Source organism: Dysidea avara, chromosome 3 (genome assembly GCF_963678975.1).
Source record: "Dysidea avara chromosome 3, odDysAvar1.4, whole genome shotgun sequence".
Lineage (NCBI taxonomy): Eukaryota > Metazoa > Porifera > Demospongiae > Dictyoceratida > Dysideidae > Dysidea > Dysidea avara.
The window spans coordinates 30113368-30120646 of NC_089274.1; the positions used below are offsets into that span (position 1 = coordinate 30113368).

Below are 7279 nucleotides of genomic sequence, written 5' to 3' on the forward strand. Positions count from 1 at the left end.
TCTCAACAGAGTTAACATTTCTGCCAACCAGATGATTATTGGTAACAGTAAAGGTGTCAACAACAGACATGTACGGTTTGGCTCCATTACAAGTTCGGGAAAGGGCTAGGGACCCGCCGATTATGCTCATAATTTTACCTATTATGTAGTCTCGCGGCGCCCGACCCTAAAAAGAGGGTCTGGTGAAACTCTGTACAAAAAGTTTGAGCTCTGGAATGTTTATTGGATGACGTTCACGTGTTACGTAAGTGCAATATTTACGTCACCAACATCCAATCAACCAGATCCGCTTACAGCATCACCAAACTAATGGCGCTACTTTATTTGTTCAACACTGAAACAAACTCAACAGAATTGTATGGCCGTTTTCTCAACGATTTTAAGCGGCAAAGTCACCGGATGTAATTAACCGTAAGCCGCGAATCTTTTGAAATGTACGCATTACATAATCAATTTGAAATGGAGCGATCTGATTGGAGCTTCCAACATTCCGGCAGCGCCAAACTTTTTGTACACAGTTTCACCAGACCCTCTTTTTAGGGTCGGGCGCCGCGAGACTACCTATTATGCTATGCTGCACTGCTCAAAAATTCACCTATTATGCTTAAATTAATGCTCAATATTTACCTATTATGCTCGATTATGCTCAATGTCCATGCCTTAGTTCATATGCTTTGCTACTAGTTTAACACTGTATAGAAAGAAAAAAATGAGTGGCTGGAACACAAATAATAAATTCTTGCTGCATGCCTGCATGTAAGAGAAAAGATCGATATACTCTAATAGAACAGTCAGTTTGATGATTGTTCTATTAGAGTTACTGACTGCTCTATTGGAGTATATCGATCTTATTTTGCAATTGTCATTTTTCCAGCAAGAATTTACACTATCGTACAAATATTTAACCTATTATGCTGGCATTATGCTCAATGCTTTTAGGTACCTATTATGCTCAAAATTATGCCAGCATTATCGGCGGGTCCCTAGAAAGGGCTCTAATGGACACTGTACTTATATGGCTTCTCCATAGGAAATGTATTGTGAAAATTTTGATTGGCCGTAAATATTATGTCAAACATTTGAACAAGATTTTGAAATATTTTTAGCGGATCAAGCAGTACTACAAATGAGCCAAATTTCAAGATAGTGTGTAATTGCATCCATGAGTTATTAAATGTTTTTGAGGATTCAGCTCAACGTGAACATACTATACCAATCCGGCTATCGTTTTGTTCACCCATGTTGAGTCCATAAGCGCCTCAGGTGCTTTTATAAAAATAATCAGATATTAATGTGCGTCTATAAATAATAACTGCTTTAGACTCTATTTCACATTACACTCAGATTACTTACCTCATCCACGGCTGTTTCTGCTGTAGGCTTGGCAAAAGCGGCTGGTTTTCTTACGATAATACTAGCGCCATGGCAACTATACGTCCTTACGTGACAAAATAATCGCGCTCGTTAAATCACTACACGTGAACAACGCATAGCGATTGGACAAACCGGATTTTGAGCATGTGTTATATTGTGCGTGAAGGCGTGGAGTATATTAGAAAACAAGGTGGAGTATATGAGATTTATTACCCACCCAAAACAGCCTAAATAGAGTCTAAAGATCGATAATACGAGACACACAGACACAAGCTTGGACACAAAAGAGAAGATATATTCAACTTTCAGGATGTGAGGTACGTTATACAGTGAAACCCCTGTGTAATACACAGGGGTTTCACTGTATAACTAACCAAAAAATATGTAAATGGCAGCTCCCACAAGGAGTGACTATACTTCTGCAACTGGTTTAACTTGTTAGTATCCATGGTAACGAAGCTTTGGTGCGGTAAAGCAGTATCCAAAAGTTATTGTCTTAACCCTAATACAAAGTAGTCAGGATAAATTACCTGCAGCATTCTAACATTTGCGCTAGTCCTTTAAGGAGGTAAATAGTTGTTGGAAGTCTTCCAATTTCCCTAAGCAGTTTCTGTGGTGTGTGTGGCCACAGCACTTTTTTTTCTTTGTCATTGAGTTGGGTAGTATCTGGTACAGTTCAAACCTCATACACACTTGCATTCGTACACTACTCAGCTTATATTATTGTGTAATAGAAAGCAATATGATGAGCAGCAGTCACTGAGAGTAAGAATAATTTGTTGTTTTTTTCTCCCATGAAACAAGCATGAGTTATGTGCATTTGATTACGTTGCGGTATAACATAACTTTATCATTGCTGTTTCTAAGCTTCTTGCTTAATAGCATTGATGTATACAACTGTACCTTGATGAATGCCCCAGTTCATGGTGAATAGAATGACACAAGTCCCAACTCTATAGCCTATTGTACTCAAGACTTGTGATCGATTAAACAAAGTGCCTGTAAATTTCTGTACAAGTCGATTGTTTTGCCCTTCTTGATGTCTATTGCTACAACTCCGAAATTACTTACCGGATAATGCTGAAACTAACAGCCCATTGGTTTTCCAACTAAAAAAGTCAGAAATCCAAGAAAATGCAGACAAGTCAATTTTTTGCTCAGCGGGTCACTTATTGTCTACTATCCTCCAAGATTAAAATATGCTAGGAGCTGATTATAATAATTCCATTCCCTAATGTTTTTGCACTAACTTATGTAAACTATCTGTATGTTGTAATGCTATATATGGTAATGCTACATATGGTACTGTAGCACCATAAACAATTATTACTTTTGAAAGAAGTATTAAAGAAATGCTGGCTAAAAATGTGCTGGGTGTTACCTTAATTAAATACAGTTGGCATGCATTGAATGAACCTCACTAATAGGGCCATGTGGCTAGGGATATATTATGGCCTCAGCAATGGAGCAGTATGTCCCATACACATTAACGTATGCAAGGAAATTTTGATGTCAGAAAAATTTGATGAATCGACAAATTCATATGTTTATAAGCACCTTTAAAAGTACAGGTTTTGTCTACAATTTCTTGATTTTCGTCAATATTTTATTCGTCAAATCTGCTGAAGTGTGAATTCGTCAAATTTTTCTTACATCAAAATTTCCTTGCATACGGTAGCTATGTTCGGAGGTGGCCACTATATCAAAGTAGTCTTATTAAACACATGGCTTCTAAGTGAGGTGTTATGAAGTATAAGCAACTACAGTGGAACCTCTCTAAAAGGACCTCCGTATAAAGGGCACTGAACATTCAGTCTCTTGATAGTGTACAGTTGATAGTGTACAGTTTTAGAATGTCCCTTTACAAGCCTCTACCAATACAATCATACCCCTGAAAACACAACTCCCAATATAGTTTCCACACAGGGATTATTCACCACCAGATCCCCATAATAAAATGTGCCTATTGGAAGCTAAGCATTGTAGATATCTAGATACATAATATTATTTATTTCATCATTGCAGATGGATTTTGTACTTACAACCATAATACCATCTACTTGGAACCAGGGATGACGTCTTTCGTTTGTAATAATTACATACTGAAAACTTCCACAGATGTCCCTGCTCTGAGTCACCAGGTAGGGATGACTGTGCTAGCACAGTAGCCAAAGACTTTGCTTTGTGTGTGTGTGCGATATTTATGTGATATGATAGTGTACAGTACTGTAGTTGTGTCCACATTAGGTCTTATGTAACATGTGACCTGTACTGAACTCAAGACTATATTACTTAATCGTGTTGTAGTTATTAGGTTTTGTATGACATTATTAATGGTTACCACTTGTATATATAGTATCTATTAGTTAGTTGTCATGTGGTTGTGTTATCAGTTTTATTTGTTACTATTAAAAGTTATTATTGCATGTGATAAGTCAAGGGACTAGTTAACTAAGTACTAGAGGGTACATTACACGACCAATCCCCTAATTATATTCCAATATGTTTACAGATTTAGTTTACTACATCAAGTTGCTGGGTGTCAATAGCAGACACTACCATATGACACATACACAGACTATAACTACTGGACTTCAATGAGTCAACCTAATTTATGAACAGGTTACTGTGATCAAGTCTATAATTATGCAGAAGTTACAAATGAAGCAGCTCACACTTCATGTTATATAATAATGCTTACAATTCCCATTAAATATTTCTCTAGGTCTACACAGGAAGTGTCTTGATGATAACCACAAGGTCTTTACATAATATACCGCTTACAGGATATGCATGTTATCTACTGATAATCCAGCTTTCTTTGTACTGCAACTGGTCCTTTAGAGTTGTAGCTTTTTTGTTTTCCCTATAAAGTTTTTGAGCCCAGCTTCATGTACCACACACAGTACATGGTGTCCATTAGCAAGAACCTTCATACACTTGAAATCATCTTTAACACTTTGCAAGTAACTCAGTTTAGTTTAGTGCTTACTCCATACCCTATGGTCTATGATATAAGTTATGTCCATGTGTAGGTAACATCTTCTGTGTAAGCTGGACCAGAAAGGAATTAAGAACAACAATCGTGTAACCATCAAAATAATAATGTATCTCACAATAATTGTATAAAGAAATGATGTAACTAAAACAACTAAACTTCATCCCTCAGTAAAGTGTACCTAAATACAATTTCATAAATGTACTCTTGGGAGGAGGAGCCGTCTGTCTGCTAGCATCATTACTGCTCACGGCTGTGTCACTTCATCCAGTGGTCATGTATAGGCTATGGAGTAGAGTGTATAATAGAGTAGTGGTCACATGGCAGCATGTTTATAATAATGTGTGAATATCACATGTGCCTTGTGGCGCTTATGATCATGAGCTCCTGATACAGTGAAACCTGAACACATGCATAATCGACATTGTTTCCTAATAAGACTTTGTAAGTTGATGAGCTAACCATCCTGACGTTTTTTTAGCTTTAATTGATCTAGTGTGTGGTATTCATAAAATTAGGGTGAGAGATTTCACTCTGCAAGTTGCCCTTTGTAATGTTTTGGCGATAGTCAGACTTACTGAGTGTTACTAAACTGGGAATGGAGTGTAATATTGCCCACTCACTAACTATATTCACACCATTATAATGACCTGTACTATGACCCTGTACTTACCCTATCACTCACATCAACTTCACGATGAATCTGTGTAATTTACCAGAGTGAAGGTCAGCTAACATCATACTGCGAACAATATATGTACACATACAATAATGTAACTGCATCATAACTGGCAAAGCCGTTTTTCATTACCAGTGCATGCAAACACATGCTGTTACAAACAGCCATACTGTACAACCAAACACTCGAGACACAAAACAGACAATGTGTTTGAAACTGTCAATAGTAATCGACGGTAAAATCCTAATTTTGATGAAATAAAACAGAATACTATAAACTAATTTGCAGTATGTACGTGAAGACAGTTCCGTACAATGGTGACACCACTGAGGATAATACTCCTTATAGATCCACTAGGGAGAAGGAATTTCACTATTTTTACATCACTATTTTTACAAGTAACAATAATGATCAACATGTCATATTGAAGTACTCATGTCAAAGCACAATAAAATTTCACAAATCAAACTCCACAGCCTTCGTGATGTTATTGTTAGGTAACAAATGTATCACATGAGCTGGCTAACATGGATCTTGTGACCTTAATTTCAATACCAACATTCTAAACAATATCTGAGCACTTGCAGTATTTATTTCAGCATTAAAAATAATTTTCTTTTGGAACATGAGGTTCATGTTTGACGACCTGAATGAAGAACAAAAAGTGTATCGTTCAAGTTGAGTACGTAACTAATCAAATCATTATTTTCTTGTCTTCAGACTAGTTTGTTAATTTACTGAAATTAATTAAGGCTGGCAAAAGTAATTTCTGCCAGACCCTCAACACATTTACTTTCATACATACTGCACTGTATGTGGACTTAGTTCGTAGTCCCTTGTATGTTGTGCTGTAAAGCCTATAATAATAATAATAATGTTCTCAGCACATTAGAGGGTATACTGTATGTACGTATACATGCACACATGAACACCGCTGTTTACATTGCTGATCACCAAAAATTGAAACGATTAGGGCGTACGCTCCAAGCAAGAACAGGAAGTACAAGTACAATTTAAAGTACCACATATGCTTGTATGTACAAAAAATACAGCACTTGAGTGTGTCTCGAGGCAAATACAGCGCTCGATTATGCCTCATCTCTTGACATGTCCCCTTATGCTGTATTTTCCATACACACATGTAGCACTGCTTTAACTGTAACACCCACTCACGATATCCTCAAAGCATGCAGCATTTATAGCCCATGTGTTTAAACTCTATTGTAACAAAACTGCAACAACAAAAATACAACATTCAGCTAACCTGTCTATCACTAAAGAACTTATAACCAATTCAATAAATTCCAAATGCAACTTTTAGCATAGATTATAATTATGATATACATACTCCATGCTTTTAGTCACATTAATTTGTAAATACATATGCATGCTTGTAATTAGAAACACAAATGGCTGCTGTTCATCACATTGCTTTCTACTACACAATAATATAAGCTGAGTAGTGTACGAATACAAGAGTGCATGAGGTTTGAACTGTACCAGATACTACTCAACTTAATGACAAAGAGAAAAAGGCTTCACACACCACAGAGGCTGCTTAGGGCAATTGGAAGACTTCCAACTACCATTTATGGTTTAGCACCCTCCACAAAGACACACGCAAAAGTTAGAATACTGCAGGTAATTTATCCTCTAACTACTTTGTATCTCCAAATACTCATCTTGTGGCACGTCAATTGGAATCACCCAGAGTGCGGCGTATGTATATAGCTAGCATGATAACATTAAAGTGTGTACGTGTCATTGATGACCTTAAGAATCATTGCCTGCTCTATAGTGCCAAACTCATAGACATTACAACACTTCTTTTACCCAAACCTCTAAGTTGACCACACCTGTAAGCCAAGGCATATTGTGCAAGTTAAACTATGACTTTAATTCCTGTCACAGCATTCAAATAATGCACCCAGGGTAAAGTACCGTGCAGTACACGTTTCGTACAAAAAAGTAACATACGTCACATCCTGAGAGTTGAGTATATCTTCTCTCTTGTGTCCAAGCTTGTGCCTGTGTGTCTCGTAATATCGATCTTCATAGGCGCACTGTAATCTCTGATTAATTATTTTTATAAAAGCGCCTGAGGCGCTTATTGACTCAACATGGGTGAACAAAACGATAGCCTTCGAATCCCACACTCGTCTTGGCACTCCCCGGATAATTGGGGGGTGTTAACCAAAGAAATGTGATGTGTTTTCAACTAGTAGCCG

At 37.1% G+C, this 7279-nt stretch overlaps 2 long non-coding RNA genes across 2 annotated transcripts; one reads left to right on the forward strand and one right to left on the reverse strand.

Moving 5' to 3' along the window:
• Positions 1-1551: 1551 nt before the first annotated feature.
• LOC136250661 (uncharacterized) lies at positions 1552-3944 on the forward strand. Its single transcript, XR_010698617.1, has 3 exons — positions 1552-1691; positions 3400-3515; positions 3887-3944. It is a non-coding gene; the product is annotated as an uncharacterized lncRNA (long non-coding RNA).
• A 518-nt stretch (positions 3945-4462) lies between these two features.
• Positions 4463-7230, reverse strand: LOC136251899 (uncharacterized). The gene is made up of 3 exons (XR_010699252.1): positions 7029-7230; positions 5046-5114; positions 4463-4657 (listed from the first exon to the last, which is right to left on the reverse strand). It is a non-coding gene; the product is annotated as an uncharacterized lncRNA (long non-coding RNA).
• Between the last annotated feature and the right edge of the window lie 49 nt (positions 7231-7279).